At 48.5% G+C, this 20,347-nt stretch overlaps 1 long non-coding RNA gene across 1 annotated transcript in view; it reads left to right on the top strand.

The window, feature by feature from the left end:
- The window catches only part of LOC144167794 (uncharacterized), a 223,372-nt gene extending 209,994 nt beyond the window's left edge, over window positions 1–13,378 (top strand). Inside the window, exon 3 of the long non-coding RNA XR_013322117.1 lies at window positions 13,274–13,378. This is a non-coding gene — a long non-coding RNA (uncharacterized LOC144167794). The remainder of the gene's footprint in view (window positions 1–13,273) is intronic.
- The last annotated feature ends 6,969 nt before the right edge of the window (window positions 13,379–20,347 follow it).

The following is a 20,347-nucleotide window of genomic DNA, read 5'->3' as shown; positions in this document are numbered from 1 at the left end:
GCGCGTGATTGCGCCGGTTTCGCTCGAGGGGAACAGTTTCACTTCAAGCGTTGCGTAATGCACATTTGTTGTGAAAACGTCAGTGGCACGATGGCTTTTATGAATATGCATATAATTAACGGCGCTTGTGTATTCAAAGAGGCGTTCTCTACACATTTCAACGGGTTCTGTTCAGCGTCACCGTCGTAAGGCTGGAAGCAGAGCATGGAAAGCGAGTAAAGGGAAGAGTTTAAAATTAAAGTAACCGCGTGACTCCTGAGGGAGGGCAAGCGGGAGTGTGAAGGACGCGAAAGAGAAAAAGGGAGTGAGGGCATTGAACACAATGAAAAAAAGAAACGACGGTGGAGAGCTTCGTCGAACAAGAGCGGTGACGAGCAAAAGGAAATTAAGCGAACAAATCTGAAAAGTTATTTTTGTTGTTGCTATTCCTTGTTTCAGTGCCCATTGCGAGTTGTGAGATTGGCCCGCCATCGGGAGCTTTGAGAAGCTAATGTGCCCGATTCCCGAAACTTATCCCTATGAATTTGAAAAGTAAAAGTAGTGGAATGGTGCGTGGCGCGTGACACCTGAACGTGATGTCACTGGAGTAGAGCAGGTGCAACCACCCTCGCAGAACCCCGATTCGAGGTAGGCTGTGGCGTGTTCAGGTCTCCTTGATGACGTAGTTCCCGCACTAATAGGAACAAATAAAAGAGAAGAAGCTGCTGCAAACGCGGTTTAGAAAAAAAGAAGACGATCGGAGCAATCCGTGCCAAAAGACAAAGAAACTAAAGCGAGAAAAAATGAGCAAGTTCAATGCATCAGTAACGAATTTGTTAAAACGTATCGACAGGTTTTCCCCTTCAAACCCCGTAAGCAGACTTAAGTGCCCCGAGGTAAGTTTGTATCGGAAACCGGATGGAGGGTGTCGATTACCGAGCGGCAAATATTTTGAATGTGGTGCGCCTCCATCATCATCTGTCTTTCTTAGCCAGTTGGCAATAGTCACGCCATTGCATTGCCTGCAACGGATGGCAGGACCTACCTCTTAGGAAAAAAATATCAAACAAAAAGCTTTTATGAACGCCTACAATACAAAGCATTTTGTAGAAGAATACAGTTTAATAAAGGAAAACCGCAATAAAGTAATTTGCTTGCCCCAAGTAGCCACAGGAGCAACAGTGGCGCGAGACAACGCATTGAAAAATGCGCCACGCCTTAGTCTTGCATCCTTGGAGCACGCTGCCTTGGATCGGTTACGTCCCCTCAGTAACAGCAATGGCATCAATCGTATTTTTGAAGTGTATGAAGGCCACCTCGAAAGTATATCATGAGCTTATTATTATTACGACAGCTCGGCTTTGCCCTACCTTCGCTCAAACTCGGGTCATCTGGAAAAACACCTTTGACTTCGACTCCATTTCCTCTACTTTGAAATATAAATGATATTCAGACATCTGGGTCAGAGGTAGTCATTCCTCGTTAATCTCAATCCATCTACTGCGCATGGCCCTGAGGGCATATCGCATCAAGTTCTGAAACGCTGCGCAGCCCACATCTCCCCTTTTCTGGTTGTACTGTTTACACTATCTTTGAACACCGTGGTGGTGCCCAGGGACTGCATGATAGCGAACGTCCCAGCCTTACATAAAACTGGTGACAAAGACAGACCTCGCAACTAAGGACAATTTGATTGATTGATTGATTGATTGATTGATTGATTGATTGATTGATTGATTGATTGATTGATTGATTGATTGATTGATTGATTGATTGATTGATTGATTGTGGGTTTTAACGCGCCGACGCTTCACAGGCGAGGAGGCGCACCGTAGTGGAAGTCTCCGAATAAATTTTTGCCACCCGAGTATCTTTAACATGCCCCAAAATCCTGAACACATCGGCGTTTTTGGTATTTGGCTCCATCAGAAAAGTGGCCACCGCAGCCGGCAATCGGTCCCGTGTCTACGTGCCCAGCACAGCAACGCCTTAGCCACTGAGTCACAGTGGCGGGTTGCAGACAATTTTCACTAATCTACGTTCGCTGTTAAACTCAACAACCTGTTATATATACATGTATAATCAAGCACCTTCAAGACAATAATTTTTTTATGCTGTCGGAAGGTGAATTCGTGTCAGGTCTATCCTGTGTACTGCCACTTAGTTTTTTCATGATGTTTCTTTAGCTTTGGACAAAGGTGTGCAGGTAAATGGTATTTTGTGATATTTAGACAAACCTTTTGATGTTGTTCCACAGAATCTTCTATTTTAAAAGATGTTGTTTTTATGCCTTCCCAAGTATTCCTAAGCTGGCTGCAAGATTACTTGAGTGATTCAACAGCCGCACGTTCTTGTTATAGGTGCTTCATCATCCCCGATTAGTGATTTAGCCGAGTAACACAGGGCTTCGTCCTTGCGCCACTACTCTTTCATATTTTCACCAATGATCACCCAATCGGACCTGAACGCACTGCACGGCTATATGCTGACGACTGCGTCATCTATCACACTGTAAAATGTGTCGAACACGTCGACGTGATACAGCGAGACCTTGACAGAAATATTTCTTGGTACCCAAAATGGCAGACTAAGTTAAATATTTCCAAAAGCTATCACGTCCAGTTTACGAACAAGAGAAACAAAGTGCGCTTCATAGTAGTTGCAGGATTGTAAAGTACAGTTTGTTGACACAGTAAAATATCTTGGTGTTAAACTCGCATCTTGGTGTTAAACTTGTTGTTAAACCCAGTAGGTGAGCAACCTGTAGCTTTTACAATTAATGGCAGAAAACGGGAGTAACTGCAAAGTCGCTATGTAAGCGTACGTATTAAGCTCCCAAACAAAATAGTCAAGTAGGCTTAGAACAAGTACAAGATATTAGAGAAAAGAAAAACCTTAAAAGCAAGAAATGTCACGACGTTTCACTGCTTAGTAACGTGCAAGCCTTCTGGAAACGCCGAGACCGCCCCTTCAGTCGAAGTTGCTAAGCTCGCGCCCGGCGCTTGCTGTGGTATGCTTACGAGTGGTGCAGTGCTCGTGATCGGCAGCGGGTCGTCCGCGCCTTCGCAGCGTGACATTAAATCTGCTGTCTTCAGTAATAATCATGGGATTCTCCAGGAAGAGCATAGCAAAGGCGCACTTCTGTGCTTTCCTTCGTGTTTGTTTTTCAGGCACCCTTTTGAGATTCGGTTCTCGTTCTTGCGCTGCCTAAACCCGAAAATTTTGGTCGTCTGTATGTCTGCATGTAGGTCCTTCAATTCAGCCACCCGCCAAAAATATAACGGAATTCATGAACGAGAAGTTTATTTAGGCCAGACATATTTAATACCAATAAATGTGGAAACATGCTACATACTTGTCAACAATTTCGAGCAAAAAAAAAAATATTAGGCACATTTGAAGCACACCATCAATGCATAACTGATACCCGCAATGTTATGTGAGTTGAAAACTAATGTCTGCGTTATATTTGAGATGGCAAACAACAAATACGCGATGCAAAAATATTTTGACCCAAAAATACTAGAAAAGCCTCGTGATAGCCTCGACATCTTGGCAGTGTTCCAAGTTCAACAGTAATAAAAGGTTTCAGTGGGTGGTGCGAGTAGTGGAACGCGGGAAATTTGAATTTGCTTTAGCAAACCTCCTGCAAGAATGGAGGCAGTGATACTTCGACAGCTCCACATTAACACACATTTAGCTAGCGCAACCGTACAGAAATATTACCTGGATATCTATCATACGCCCCAAAGCTTGCACTGGGATAACACGGGAGATAAACTCCACACGATGGGATACTGCACAGATATCCCAGTAAGAAGAACATGACACCAAACAAGATTCACGGCACAGTGGGAGGTCACCCTCCTCAACGCGCATCCAGCTTTAATATCCAGCGCCCCAACTATAAACCGGCCTGCAAGATACCAAACAACTTTTATTTACCAGAATGATGCGCGGAATATAGGTAAGAGAACAGCTTACAATAAAAAAAACTCACTGATCTTTCAAGAAAAACGCTTTGCTAATTCTGGGGCTCGAACTCAGGAGATTCGTTCCAAAAGCCACGATTATACCCCTGCTACGGAGGCCTTTTTTGCGCTCTTTATTATCTTTTTTCACAAACACACAAGTCCCGTTAAGGGTATTATAAAAACCGCTGTCCGATCCTCAGCTGATGAAAAAATGTAAAATTAACATGACACATAAATAGGTCGTCTAGTACTGGTGATCATTGCAAATCAGGTTCTTGCAATTTATAGAATTCGCAGGACGAACTGATACCCTGTGCGAAGTATTTTCTCCAAGTAAGAGAATGAGGGTCAGCGGGCCGCACTGCCAACTTCAACCTCCCCAGACTGCGGAAGCAGGACGGCGGGGTTCTGTTAGGAGTTTTATAAAATAATAGAAAGTGTTCCACGCGAACCCGTAGATGGCGCTGGGTGGGCACAGGAAATGCCGGGCTTGTGCCAACAATAAACCGGAATCTCGCCTTGTATATCGGGCAGCGAGAGCAACTCGTCGGCCAATGAAATCCTGGAATAAGGGGCCCAACGTCGTGATAAATCAATACAAAACAAAGCACAAATAACGCTTTTCTCTCTCTGTCTCTCGCTCTCGTCGTGTTTATAAGGAGATCATCGAAAGTGAGGGATGGAGAATGAGAGGTGGGCGGGGAGAGAATAACGGTATTAACGCGGCACAGGCGACAGAAGACTATTGTCGTTCAACGACATCTGCTGCAAAGTGAGCAGACACGCGTCCATTTTTTACCTTGAGGGGCGAATGCAGGAGCCCCCTTCTACTATCCGCCGCACGCTGCGTCATGCCTCTCGGCTTTTCTCCTCCTCCAGGCAACCTCCTTCTTCAGCGCTCGTTCCCTCTCCCAGCTCGGCTGCCTCTTACTTAACCTCGCCTATTTCACACATTTCGCTGTCCTGCGCGCAAAAATCTATTGCAGTGCCGCTGGACAGCACCCTCCCTTGACATTACTTTTCCAGGCTCGTTCCACAGCCAACGCGAGGAGCCCCCTATTCGCCCCTGTCGATGCCTTCACTTCACAAACAGGCTAGTGTTGGATAAGTGGCGGTACTTGCTTTGGCGCTGCTCTTTTACCTTTCCCGGAGCGTACTACTTCGCCCTTTCTAAGAGCCCTTCTCCAGCCCTTCTCCCGCATTGCTGCTTCCCCTTCCTTGGACCACTTCAATGTTTTTAGATGCGACTGCATCTCATTAACTCGTCTTGTCCATGCAGCGTCGGCGTTGTTGTCGTCCGCTCCTCCCCCATTCTCCTCGCCGCCCGAGCTGCGCTCTCCTCCGCTCACCCCCTCTCCTCCCCGATGCCCCTCTCTCGTCCACACCCCTCCCCCTACACTATAAAAAAAATAATAGTTAGCGGCGCCCGGTTTCGATCCCACGACCCTGTGGGCGGAACGCGAGGTACATGGTGCTCTTCCCAGTGCGCCACAAAACACAGGCAGAATGAAACGCTACGAACGCGCCTTATATCCTTGACTCATTCAAACTACGTCAAGAAGCTACTGATACAACGCATTATGGGGCAATAATTAACACTTGCAATAAAAGAAAACAAGCTCCCACTTACAGCAACAATGATGGAGTAAAGGTCGTTAGGACAGCGAAGCCCCAAGCATACCACTTAGACAGATTGACCAAGGTTGGTCAATAAAACATAATAATGATCATAAAACATAATAATCATACGCGTTCCCGACACGTTTCACGCGATTTCAGAATCAATCCAACGGAAACACCAAGTGCACCCCACGATGCGTCGCATCTACACAGGGTTCCCCTCGCGGGGAGGTGGGCGCAATTTTTTGGACCACCGTTCTCTGTACCTGACAACACGCGTTCTTGAAACGAGTCTTAACACTTTCGCCTTAAAAATAAGATGGAGGAAACGCTACGAAGGCACTGTTGTATCTTGACGACTCAGGATGGAGAGCGGGAAAAGTGGACCGAACGTGGTGGATTTCGACCACGTTACTGAGAATTACCAATGAATGCGTCGCCCAGCCCAGCGGCGGAGATAGAAGAAAAGACGGTACTTTTCAAGTTTCGGGAACTTTAATGTGATGTCACACGCAACACTGCGCATAACAACGCGAATTTGTTGTGATGGGGGATTTCCTAAAGCCGCTTTTGTCTGGTGCACTGCTTCACTAGGGTGAAAACACCCAGTTCAGTTAGAAAACAAAACATTAAAAATTGCACACAGAAGGCACTTGCAGCAGAAGCCGTGAGCAGCATAGGGTTTTACAAGGTTGTTTTGCCAATATACCGTGTCTAAGTAGGGCATTTCGCCCACGTGAAGAATTGATTGGAGCCCTGTGCCGCTTTTCGCTCCCCGATACTCAACAGCGAAAAAGGGGTTCGGGCGGAAGGGTCGGATTTAGAAGAGGTTTTGCATCGCTGTTCAGATTTTTTTTTTTTTTTTTGCTTTTCGTGTAATATTTTCTCGGAGTGTTCCTTCTTTTTTATGCACGAGTCGAATATTTCTGGGCAGCCCCTGTGGGTTCTGCGCAACCAATTTAATGCCAAGGGCTTGTTTAGTGTTCCTTTTGAAAGCCGAATCAGTATGCTGAGTCCGGCTTCAGCAGTGGACCATTGGCGCTCGCTGGGGCCAGTAGAGATCGGAGATTATCGGTATTCAGGCTACAAGTTTGTTGTTTTTGTTGCATTTTAAAGGCGACACTAAAACTTAAATGGCTTTTTATCATAAGCTGGATTATCCAACCTTGGCTGCTGTTATAGTTTAATTTTCTGTTTCTCGCATTGCATTGTTGCAAATGGCGCTTTGTTTTCATACAATAGCGTATAGAATAAAAATTATCGCTCCCTTCCTAATGGCTATAAAGGATAACACCGCCATCAGAACCGATTGAACACGCACGGAACGTTCACGCACCACATCGAAGCCGTGTGGGTGTTTCCACCCAGGAGAAAGGGCAGACTATTTTTCCCAATTTACGGAGCGCTTGAAAGTAAAGGCTTAATCACCGAGACGATGACATTCAGAAGTTTCCCTCCTTGCAGGTGGTTATCGCATTATCGTATACTGCCACTAAGAAACAGCATACCGCTCGCATTCACTCGCACAAGTTTTTTTCCCTGCACCTAGCACCAATATAAATGATTTAACCAAAACCAAAAAAAAAAAAGGTAAGCTGAGGGGGTGACGCAGCTAGTTTCGTAATGTTTAGTAGCGCTTATTCGCAGTGCCCCAGGCTACACTTTTAGGCAAAAGAAATTGGCAGGGTTTGAGCTAGTGGTGCCACGGTGGAGAAACAGCAGATCTTGGGGACCCTCACTTTTGGTAAGAGACCCGGCTGTTTCACCTCACATGGTTTTCTGAACTTGTCGTTGAAAGCTCTCCATGACTGGCAGGCCCCGATCGTTTTGTCCGCAGGATTTCACATCTCTCCCTAGGTAGTCGGCGTATGTGCGGCCTAGTTTGAACCGGCGAGGAGAAGAGCACGCGAAATATTACGCTACGAACTCTGGCAGAGTGTTCTCGAAGGCCGAGCTGGTCGACGCCTGGTGCTCCTCACGAGCCACACCCGCACGTGCGCTCGGTATCTTTTTCTTAGCTCTGCACGTAGCGCAAGCCCACGCGCAACCTGGAGGACGCCGGCCGGTCCTCCCTAGAGGAACAAACAAATGCGGTGTGCTGTGCTGAGTTTTCTGGTGACGCTTCGCGGCGGAACTAAAAGATTGGGCAGCTCGGTGGTTCCAGATCTCAGTTACAGCTTGTGGCATGAGAAAATTTGTTACTCAACATTTAGAAAAACACGCCAACAACAAGTTCAGGACACTGGAGTATGCAAAGCATAAATACGACTTCAGGGGGAGGATAAAAAGTAAAAAAATAAAATAACGAGGTGTAGATAGTTAATACTGCCACACGTAGTATTTGGCGAGAATAGAGTTATAGCAGATCGGAAAAACGGTTCTGGTACGGTAACGTCTACCGTCTGGACGCTACCACGCATGCGCAGAACCCTACCATAAACCGGAGCGACTTGGCCGGACAGTACCGAGACATACCGTGTCCGTCGTTCGAAAGCGGACGGCCACTTTGGAAGAGTTTGGTAGACGTACGCTTAGCTCACGCCTAATCCAACGAATTGTAAATATGAGATCGTTTAGGGAAAATGAGGTTGCAACAAGTGAAATCCGCGCGATTCTGACAGCTCAAGCAGCAATCGACACACGGCCCCGACCCATCTGTGTGGCTTGTGTCGTCGAGCGACGAATGTACGATAGCTTCTTTTAGGTTAAATAAAGGCGATCCGGCTACATAAGTCGTATTAACAGCAACATGGGCCCGTCTACAAATCGGCGAGTGAGGAACAGGCGGTATCAGTGCGAGGGACTCGCAAATACAACGAAAAACTAGAAGCAGCCAGCCGTATGTACTGACAGCCGAGCTTGACCTGCTGGCGCCACCTGTCGAAATACAGTAGAGGTAAAATGCACGCAGTCGCTAGTTCGAATCTCCGTATGGAGGGGGGCTGGATGTTTTTTTTAACTGCCTTTAGCGCTTTTGAGAACTGAAAACTAATATTTCAGCACAGGAAACGCCACAGACTCACGAAGAATTGCCAAACGACGTACAACCCAAATCGCTCGCAGTCACGGTAGCATGTCCGGTAGTTACGGTCTGCTATAACTCTTAAAACGAGCCTTCCCGGTACGGTCCGGTAACGGGTACCGCGTACCGTACCGGAACCATTTTTCCGATCCGCTATAACTATCTAATGACTTCAGCGTCCGCTCACCCTCTGTAGCGTATACGCTACTTCAGTCCGGCCGCGTGACCTAGTCAACTAGGCCACGCGGCAAGACAGGTAAAAAATGTGTATTGAAGTGTAACGCGTGCAGTACTTGGCAAAAAGGGACGGTTCATGTTATCTTACGTCGGTATTTCTATTCCTGCAAGGGATCGTTACCGCGATTTGCGCTTTGTTGTCTGCTTACACCAAGGAATATTGCTCAGATCGAATCACAGTAGAGCCTCACAACAACAGTGTTTTCTCGTAAAGAACAATGAACTCGTCACCTAGTTGTGACGGGAGGTTGCGTGATTGGACGACTAACTTAGCGCCAACTAAGGATATTATTAGTGTTCACTACATATTTTAAGTGCTTTCGGTGTTGTATGAGAAAGCGGTCGTCTGAGTGAGTGTCAGAATAGGGAAACAGACCATATTATTTGAGCTTAGACAAAACCGAGTTCGTAGTTGCTTAGCCTGAATTCTTCAAGTTACGTTGATAGACGATCCGGACTGGGAAAGGCAGCCGGGGCTTACCTCAGCTGCCGCATTAGCTTTTTTTGTATGCAACTCAATCATGTACTGAGAGTAAAAGCTGACTTCAACACGTTTAGCTGTAACGCGCATTTTTAATTTGTCATTGTTGTCATCAGCAACTAATGGGTTTTTCAGGTCTGTTAGACATATACATTTTCATTAGCATAAAGAGCAGTGTCTGCTATTTTCACTAACATAACTTCCCCTGAAACGTTTATCCACCATGGTTCGCCTCTCTTTGCTGTTACTGATTACGTTAGTGTAGGCGCTTCTATTATATATATATTTACTGCAATGCCACTATACAAAAGATCCACTGATCGCAATGACTCGTGTTTTGGAAATCTAGAACTTTCCTGTGACATATGCGTCAACTAGCAACGATCACGTCATTAAGGTATAAATGGCGCAGCAACGAGACTCAAAGTTGCATCTCGGCTTCCGCTTGCTCTTCATAGATCGGCGGGTACGAACAGAAGTCGGCATTTGTGCACACGACTCACACTCGGGCACACTTACTCCGCTTGAGGATGAAAGGTTGCCCGCGAGGTCTAACGGCTGTATTTTGCCCAGGTTCACTCCATTTTGCCTAAGAGTTCGTCAGCATAAAGTATTCCTTGCATCTTACGAACGACTGCACTGTTGACCTCATGCGAAGTTATTTCCTTTCAGAAGGGATCGTAACTGCAAATTTTTTGATGCAACAAACCGGTCTCGCCGGTCAACCAGAGCTGTTTCACAACGGAATACGTGCTTCAAAAGCCCTTGAATTGAAGTTTCAAAACACTTATTTGGGGCTGCAGTGTGTACTCAAACTGCCGTGATTCGTCTTTGCAAAACTGAGGTGAAGACTAGTTTGCGGAAATAGCCAGTGAAGAATTTTACACCTCAGCACTTTTCGACCATTTGGGCTCCAATACTCCACCAGTTTCAGAAAACCAGGCTATGACAAGCAGAGCGTACCCTCTATGCCAAAACGAACCAGTCTTATTACGTGCCCAGTGCGTCGCAACCCCGGCATTGCACTTGCCGAGTACAACCAGGCGAACACGACTGCAAAATGCAGAAGGCCAGCTACTCATTTGTTCTTGTCGTTGTAAGATCAAAGAAAATTATGGAGTGCGTACGTCAGCATTTTTTGACACTTGAAATTCACCGGGGATATCGTATGGTACAAAAATGTGATGCCTAAGTGGAGTGGGATATTTTCTTGTAGGGCTTCAAGATGCGGACATTTAATGAGCGAAACTTCCTTTGCGCTGAATATTTGACGTAAGGACATTTTGGCAATTTTGATACGGGGGTATTTGTGTATGCGGACTTTCTGCTTGCGCACATTTCGGAGCGTGGGCGCTTTACATCGTTGCTTTCTTAGGGCAGCCACGAAGAAACAATGTAGGTATATTACGCACCTGTAATCACCATAATCACTTTAATGATGGTGTACAGTCATTTTGTAACTTAAACAAAGCGTATTACTCAAGGTGCAAACCGAGGAAACTCCTGGTAGCGTCCGTATGACCTTCAAGCTTAGCCAAGTTCAAGCAAGCGCCTCGTGCGGCGTAACGTTGCAAACGGAAGGGCCATTGGCCGCACTGCAGTCACCAACAGAACCAATTCGCGGTGCCGACGGAAGCCTCTCGTGGCAGCGCGATACTATCGCATCTTAAGTGCCTGCGTAGAGAAATACAAGGAAAAGCACTTTGTGAGGAACGAAGTCGGAATAGCATGCTTTGTTTTCGTTAAGACTCAGTTGTCGATACCAAGTTCGGCGGCGGCTGCCGATTACGGTACTTTACAACAGTCGAACAGTCGGCGAATGCAGGCAGTACTAGCTACCGATTTCGCGCTGCAAGGTTAGTAGGTTAAAGCCAAAGAATGCCCTTGCGCTGTGGCGGATCTGAAGTATGTAAGGTACAAAGGCCAACCTCTATGCAGCGAAATCTGACGGCGAAGTCCTCGCGCCGGCCACCGAGGATCAACGCGCCGCGCATGTCGACCCCAACATCCATGCAACATGCCGCCGACCAGCGACCTGCTTACATCAAGGTTGCCTGATGTCAAATTCTAAACACGATGCGCGTAAATATATGTTTGCTTAGAAGTTGTCTTAAATAAAAAGTAACTTTTGACTGATAAAACTTGAACAAACGATCTAAATTATATTTATTTATTTGTTTATTGTTTTGGTGGCACTTAAAAAAAATTGGCGGCATATTTAGCAAATACAAATTACCAGATGGCAAAAATGAGTGGAACAGTGCATGTTGTTCGTCTGACTACTGGCTTTACAGCTATTTGTAAGTTTTGTGCGTCGAACTTCGCTGCAATGACCATCAACCCTTCCGTTTCCGCTACACTTTTACCAACCGCGCTACTGTGGCACTTTCCTGACAGTTTTCTGGCCGTGGAATTCACGAAAAAAGACCCGTACACGGGAAAAAGGAGCGAAAGGAGCGCTGCTCTCGGCTGCTGAGTACGCAGGCGCTCTGGGCAGACAGGAAGTAGAAAGCTGTGATTGGCTGCAGCTTCAAAATACACTTTGTCGCTTCCGGTCGCGTTCGGCGCCGCGCGCCTGACATCTACTCCACGCAGGTCGCCGGCGAACAGCGGTTTTCACGATGCCGGCGGCGCAGCGGCCGCTGCCGGGCGTCGTTCGCCATATCTTCGCCGACATTTCGCTGCATAGAGGTCAGTCTCAAAAGGGCCATGCAGACAAAATACAAGTTTGAATTATTCGATAGATTTCGTGTTTTATAGTGCCATCAGCGCTTGTCCGGATGCAAACGATGTTTTATTCACTGGGAGATCAATCATTGTAATTTAAAATTTTCATTCCTCCGCTAAATCGTGTGTTTTCGTGCTTTACAATGACATCACAGGAACCGACCGCTCTGCAGCCCATTACAAAGCCTAGCTTACCGTTAGTGAAAATAGACGGCGCGACCATACCATGGAAAGCCGCTTTCTGCGTTTGGTTTGTTTTTGACACTATTTAACCCTTGCTTATTTTGTTCAGGGAGAAAAATTACGTCCACCTCCCCTCGCGGGAACCCTGGTGTGATGCGACGCTGAAGGGGGTTCCATTGTGCGTTTCCGTTGGGTCGATTACTCGAATTGCGTGAGCAATCATCGGGTAATGCGAGAGAGAGAGAGAGAGAGAGAGAGAGAGAGAGAGAGAGAGAGAGAGAGAGAGAGCAGCGTAGCGCGGACGACCATCGACTGAGAGACCGGCCGGAGCGCGGCACTCCGCTTATATGCGCAGCGTGCCCGAAGGAGAGAAGACCGTGGAGAGAGAGGGCGCTGCACATGCGCACAGTGCGCTTGCGCCGCGCGCAGCGCCGCCCACTGGCGGAGTGAGAGAGCGCGCCGCACTGCGCGCGCCACAGATGTTGGGGGAGGGGGCGCGCTATCACGGCGAGAGGAGAGGGGGTAAGCGGAGGAGAGACGCAGCTGTGCGGACGCGGACGACGACGACGCAGGAAGGACAGGGCCGCCGGCAAGAGATGCTCCTCTCAGCGTCGCATCTAAAATAATCGTTGCGTGAAGCATAGTGTTCGCTCGACAAATATGCTCGCGTAAGACACCGTGGCTTGCATGCATCGGCCATCAGGCAGTTTCAGAATAGGGGAAGCCGGCTTTGGGGGCCCCCAAGAAGTTAGGGGAACCCAAACGCCAGACGCTCGCGCGCGGCGAGTTTTAGAAGACGGGCGTCCCCAACAGCCCGAAACCACCTTGCGTTGCTCGGGTCGGCTCGGGTGATGGGAACTTTAGGCTTAGCATCGTGGCGGATATTTGATCGCCGCTATCTGTAGAACTGCGAATGACAATCAGTAACACAACTTTTCACCTCACTGTCATCCCCGTTCTCGCATGTGGAACTTTATTTCAGCTATATTGCCGTTTGAGCGGTCACTGACCAGCACATCTGCCGTAGCCTGTTTCGATGCTTCTGCGCAGGTTTGCCATCTTTCGGCTGCTCGGCGCAGCGCGCGCCCCGGTGCATGGCCTCGGAGATTCCCCGCGCGCATTTCGCTCGTCCGTCCCAATCGCCCGGAGAGAGCGTAAGTTGCAAGGGTGGCGTGGCCGCGTCTTACTCCGCACCGCGGCGCTCGCCACCTATGCATCAACTATTCCCGTGCAGCTTGGCGCAAGCGATGCAACACGCGTTTTCGCAGCTTGCGCACAAATTGAGGCGAGCAGCGAGCTTTAAAATAACAGGTGCAAGACAATAACGAATAACTTGATTATGGTTAACTTAATAATATGAGGCGCACGAGTACAAAGATTACGCAGCAATTACTCGAACGAAGCCCAGTTCATTCTGGTGCCCTCTGCTGCGGTTTCACGTCGCTCTTTCATTTTTTTTTTGTCGATGTGTGTTTACACGCGGTGCCCCTGAAAAACTTCTTACATCCTTACCCAACCCATTCTTTACAAGGGTAATGACTTGCTTAGCATCTGTTGCATAAATACAATTTTATTAATGGTTGAGCCACAAGGCCGTTTCAGGTTGGAATGCATGCATGTCAAGACCGATTTTTTCCGGGGCTTTTTAAGGCAGGCTTGGAAAATCATAAGCATGCAAGACCTACAATTAAAAAAAACCATGGCACGTTCAGACGCAACCATCCATTGCAGTGCCATTGGGTGTTTGAGCGGTTTTCATTTATTGATTAAAGGGTTTAACGCGCCGACGCAACACAGGCGATGAGGCGTGCCGTAGTGGAGGGCTGCGGATTAATTTTGACCACCTGGGCGAAATTTCGAACACACGGGCCTTTTTGGTTTTCGTCTCAACCAGAAAAGCGGCTTTCATAAGTGATTTGTAAACTAATATAGCGCATATACTGATCGCGAGTCAAGAAAGCTACTCATGGTGCATAATAACTACACGGATCCATCATAGCATGAAGCTGCCTAATTATCGCGGAAGGTACGACTCAATTTGTGCATATTTGCAATTGACAATTCTTTTTTTTTCTTATGTACCTGTGCGCGCAGAAGGCTCAGCTATATTAGTGGTTTCATACGAAAAGGGCTAACTCCACAATATTTTATTTTGTAAGAACACTTCAAACATTTGTTCTGGTTTAATTTTTGTTATTTTTTATGCTTTCAAGTTCCGTTGAATTAATTCGCTCCATTTAGGCTACTTTAAAGATATTAAACATCTCACCGTGATAATCGTGCACTTCTATGCAAAGTCACGGGATTACACGGTTGGTCGTTCTCACGATATTTTTATGCGCATTTATGCAGCTATTTTTAGCGCTTTTCTATGCCTTCGTTTTCTGCAGGAGGTGTATAAATGCGCAAGTTTTTATTTTGTAGCTAACTTTTAAAATTTTCTACTTTGGTTTTTAAAGTTTCCGTACTACCAATTACAATCAATTGGTTAATTGATTAATTGATTATACGTGATAACTCTGCCAATTATACATTTTTGCGCAGATACATGGCGTTTCCCGTTGGTCAGTTTACACTTTTTTCATTCGCGGTTTTTTATTTAATATTTGCGTTTCCGTCATTAATTCTTTCCAGGGCGTTTTAGTACTGTCTTCGTTTCGCGCGGGAGTTGTGTAGGACTCAAATTTTCGATACCCTAAGTTCACATTTATAATTTCTTTCTAGGTTTTGTATTTTTTGTTGCTAAGATTCCGCTCGATCAATGAAATGTTTGCGCTATTTTATAAAAATTATATCTGTCAACTCCGCCAACTATCTATTTCAGTGCAAATGCAGGGCGTTACAGTCATTCCGTTTGCACCAATGTTTTATTCACTTTTTTTTATTCTATTCGCGGCCCCTTTATTTTTGTCTTTGTTTTGTGGAGGAGCTTTATAATGAAGTTATCTACTATTGATTTGGTTAATATCAGTAGTTCTTTTTAATTTCTGTATTTTTCTTTATTAATGACCAATTATCTGTGTCTGCGCTATCGTAACTACAAAGTGTTTTAACTCCACCGATCTAAATTTTTGTGCAAATGCAGGGCACAATATGACACATTTATTGCCGTGTCGTGGGGCACTCGGCAGTTGCGTACGTTTGCTCTAAAATGAGCCAAGGACTATAGCTGCTGCTTTTTTTCTTATTGCGATTGTATGCGCAAGGGAGTGGTGGTGGGGTCCAGTTAAGGTCGGGGGGTCGACCTACAAGGGCGGAGGTCTGGGCCTCGTACGTGTCGCGTTCTGGCCTATTCCAATGTAGGACACATCCGTACCATGCGTTCTCTGTCAGCATCTTCCGAAGGAGCTGTGCAGAAATGCAGCAAATAGAATCGCAAATACTCTTGACAAGACGGGTAAAACGGCAGCGTTGATAAGCCGCGCAACGCCGCATACACAGCGGCCCAACAGGCTGAACGAGGCATTCGGTGCATTCGATGCATAGGTGCCCACTTCCGCCTGGCGGAGCCTGCAGGAACCAGCGCGCTTACAACTTTTTGGTGGGGCGCTCGGCGATTGGGACGGCCGGAGCAAAACGCGCGCGGGGGGATCAGGGAAGCCATGCGCGGTGACCGGTCGGATCGCCGAACCTCCGCGGCCGGTCAGCGTAGGCTTAGCATCTGATCGCCCCTTTTAAAATAAGCTCTGATAAAAATCCCTTGCACAATTTCTCACCAGACTAACACCTACTTTCTCGCATGTGGAACTTCTTTTAGATGTGAAGCATCTCATGCTCGGGTCTCTGTCCCTCCCTCCCTCGTTGTCGTTGTCCGCCGTCAACACTCCACGGCGCATGCGCGTCTCTTCAGCCCCGTCACCGTTTGGGCTGACGGCAGCGCAGCCCACTATAAAAAGAAATAGTGAGGCGGTGTCCGGTTTCGATCCCACGACTCTCTGGCCGCTACGGGAGGTACGTGGCGTTCTTCCCACTGCGCTACAAACCGATTTTTTTTTTGTAACACAACTTTTATTTACACATATGTACATATTGTTGCGACCGGGCGGGGGCACCCGATCCGCGCTCCGTGGCCTCCGACATACGAGTGGTAGCGTGTATGATGCGAGCGTCCAGCCGCTGTTGCAGCCGTGAAGAAGTCCAGAAGCCGTAGGCTAACGTAACTGTTTACTTCATAGCGAGAGGTGAGCCGAAGCCAAAGAACAATGCCCCGACGGGCGAGGTTACAATACAGGACTCGAACAGAGCGACAACATCGATTCGCTGCTCTAACAGGAATGGTTTACAACGCTTGGGCAGCTCTATTTATACCCAAAAGCGATAACGGTCAAACGCAACAGGCTGGAACACGCACAACACTCTTTCCAGAGTTCGTAAGCCGTTCATAGCCTCGGCACGCGTTGAGTCCGAGAGAGGGGAGAGAGGAGGACTCCGTTGCGATCACCGGGGCCAGGCCTCTCAAGCTTGGACGTTCCCTGTCTTCCCTATAGGCGGCGTAAAAATCGACGCCCCACGTGACCAACCTGGACCAACCTAAAGCGCTGTTTTCGACCATCAAGCCCACCAGACGGCGCAGGAAAAATGTTACTTTTGGTATAGAATACAAAACATTCATTCCGTGACTCAAAGAGCCCACACAGTTCGCTTACAATGTGTTATTTAAAAATACTATTAACAAGTTCCGCATCAAACATCCGTTGAGCAAAAATGTACGCAACTTTTTACGAACAGCCGACTGGTGCACCACCTCGTTTCTGAATTCGCAACCACAAAGCCGCCAATTCAAATTGAAACCGCTGCAACGGCCGACCGTTTCAATGTGCGCGGAGCACCGGTTTCGTGACTGTTATTGCTGTTATGTGCTTTTGCGTCCATCAGTTGTTGAGAGGACTGGCAAAACACGGGAATTGAGTGCTTGTGGAATGACAAATGTGGGAAATTCCGCATCGGAAGGCAGCTGTCGAGGCCAGAATATTCGATTCTTCCAACAGAAGGTGAGTGTTATGCACTCCGCTAGAAAGACGGTGCAAAGGAAACCGTTGTCGCCGTCAATACTTCATTTGTGCCCTTCGTTCGAAATCTTAGCGCAAGTGAACGAGTTGTTATGGCAAAAAAAAAAAATGTTGTCACGAAAGCGACGTACAATTGCAGCGATCGAAATGAAATGATGTCCTGGCCTCTGTAAACTTGCGGATGTCAATAAACGATTTGTTCTCACTTGCTGCTCACTGTGGTCTGTGCCAGTCGAGGCCATCTGGTCACCTGGCGTAACATCACTTCACTAGCGCGGCGCAAGTAAACACGCGACCAGCGTGCCAGCCAGGAGCCAGCAGGAGCAGCCACGGCCGGACTCGACGCCCCTTTCGCGCGCGGGAGGAGGAGAGTCGAGTCCGGCCGTGGAGCAGCGAGCCGGCGGCCGCCGTGCGAGGGCAGCCATGTTATTAAGGAGCTCAAGCGGCCTGTGCAAAAAGCATCCGCCATGTTTACAAAGCCGTGTTTACAGCGCCATCAAGCGGGCGTACTGGGTAGTTCACGACGCCGCCACTACGCTTTTTCTGGCACTACAGGCAAAGCTAGACCTTTGCTTCTCTAAAATCCTCCCTGTTCTGTGCCGGGGCCTCTGTGTCCTTGAAGAGCGTGGAGACGAGCCACGCAGGCAGCCGCCGAAGTTCAGCCGCCGGCAGCCGCCGAATGCGCAGAGAGCGAAGCGTCTGACGAGGCTTTGTCGCAACTTGTTGCCGACATGATTGCGCCTGTTTCCGAAGGCGCACGAGTGGCTTCGCCGCACAGCCGAGGAGTGATGCGGGGAAGTACTGCGGCGCTGGCCCATTCGTAACAGCTTCTCCGCCGGGGGTCCGAGATCCCGATGGATAAGGGTTTGCAACCGTTGTCCGGAGGGATGCTGTCGAAGTGAAGTATTCGGCAGACGCTCGACTCCAGGCCTTGGCTGTATGACACCGTGCTGGAGCTTCACCGGGCGGGTCACTGGACGAGTAGTGGCTCCCCAAGAACGTCTCTGGCTTGGTCAGGCAAGCAACAGAACAACACAGGAAGACACAACCGCATCGCCGGCAAGTGCGAAGACAAATCCACACTGAAGTTCTACCAGGCTTTAGTTGCGAAAAAGTACGCGAATAACTAACTACTCTAGTTATATTTTTGCCCAGCAGTACTTTAGACAAGTGACAAACCTGAAAGGTGACATTTCGCGTGATTGGAAATGTCCCACACAAAGAAATGTAATCGTAAAGGGCGAAACCTGCTCCAGGAAAAACAATGAACTTGAGAAAGTCAGGCGTCTACAAGCCACTTCTCGCGCTGAGAGCTGCGATTCGAGCTCTCATCATTGCTCCGAGCTTTCCCCAATTTGTATCGTACTTTAGGTGCACCCGTTCTCTGAACGCTGCTGCGACCGCGTGAAATGAAACCGGTCGTCTTGTTCGACAAAGGTCGAGCGCGCGGAGGAGCGAGCGAGATTTTCCAGCGTTCGAACGTAAGGCGCGCACTCCTTCTAGGAGGCGGCGTTCCCTTGGCGCGATGCGAGCTCATGGCCTTGCCTCTGGGCATGCCCGCACTGAAACACGCGCCACAAGTACGTGCGGAAATTTTCCCTCTATCCTTCTTGCTCGCCTTTTCAACAACGCGTTCGGCAAGCGAACATCGGAACGTGTTTACGTTCTCTCCTCTAGGCTGATCGGTTCCCGACTTCGGCTCAGCCACAGGCGCCACCGAAATCTCAACTAGCTTAGCCCATATTGGCCTAGCGTCGGGAGAATCAGCTGGGAGTGACAAGGGCATGACGTGCTCATTACACACCTCGTAGCTTCCAACAGTCACTACCTCGTCGTCCCTCGCGCCTTCAGCGACAGCCTCGGCACGCGAAGACCGAAGCGTGTTCCCGTTCTCCTTCCTCACTGCCAGAACTACACTACAACCTGGCTGCCCTGTCTCGAAAGACGGCTCGGCCACCCAAGACACCTGAATCTCTACGAGCTGGGCTGGCCGTTGCTCGAGGTTGGTTACCTGAGCTGGTGGCAGGACGGAATCGGCTTGCTCAGTGGCGAGATCGTCACGACTCCCAACTGAGCTGTGCAAACCGTTCGCTGCCTCGGCAGCAGGCTTTGCCACCACGTCGCTCGTTTCTGCACTACCGTACGAAAGAACCTCTGTTTCAGCGGACTCGTGCGGTCTCTCGGTAACCTCATCGGTTACGCATTCCTCCTGAGATGGTAGCAGGACGGAAACGGCTTGCTCAGTGGCGAGATCGTCATTTCTCCCAACTGAACCGTGCAAACCGTTCGCTGCCTCGGATGCAGGCTTTGCCACCACATCGCTCGTTTCTGCACTACCGTCCGAAGGAACAACCTCCGTTTCAGCGGAGTCGTGTTGCCTTTCGGTAGCCTCATGGTTTCCGCACTCCCGCGAAACCTCGCTATCTCGCGAAATGTTCATGTTCAGACCGGTAGCCGCTCCCAAGGCGTCCCGCGAATTTGAACCATCCGAACACTCCGCCGAGATCTCCAAAACAAACGCCGACACATTATCGCACTCAGTGGACAGGCACTGCCCTCTGCCGCCTCTGCCGACAGTCTGAGCTAATGCGCCGTCGTTATCTCTCTCAGCAACCTTGACGCGCTGCGGGGCAGCAACGGTCGCTTCCGACTCGCGCTCCCGAGCGTCTGCTACTTTCTTTTCGTTACCGTGGCCAGTTTCTCTATCCACGACAACGAGGTCTTTCTCGAGCAACAATTCTAACTCGGGCTTCACTTCTTCCTGCTCGAGTTGAATTTCATGCTTTAGGTACTTGTTCTCCCGTTGGAGTCTCTCTCTTTCGAGCTTCTTTCTTTCCCTTCGGATTCGCTCGATATCGAGGTCGTACCATCGCATCAATTCCTCGTGCTCTCGTTCTCTTTCCTCGCGATCCTGCTGTCGTTTCTGCCTCTCGAGCTCCTCACGCTGGCGCTCAGCCTCAGCCTCTGCCTCGGCGGCCTGACGTTTCGCGGTCTCCCTGTCATTGATCAGCTCAATGCATTCAGACAGCTCCTCATCGTCAGCCCCGACAGCGAGTATAGCCTGTATCAGCTCTGGCTTTCTCAGTGCGTCCGTAACATCCAAGCGCAACTCTTT

This window comes from Haemaphysalis longicornis, unplaced genomic scaffold (assembly GCF_048455015.1).
Source record: "Haemaphysalis longicornis isolate Haplotype H1 unplaced genomic scaffold, Haemaphysalis longicornis Haplotype H1 scaffold_2, whole genome shotgun sequence".
Lineage (NCBI taxonomy): Eukaryota > Metazoa > Arthropoda > Arachnida > Ixodida > Ixodidae > Haemaphysalis > Haemaphysalis longicornis.
Note: the sequence above shows the minus strand (reverse complement) of the source record. Positions and strands in the feature narration are given on the sequence as shown.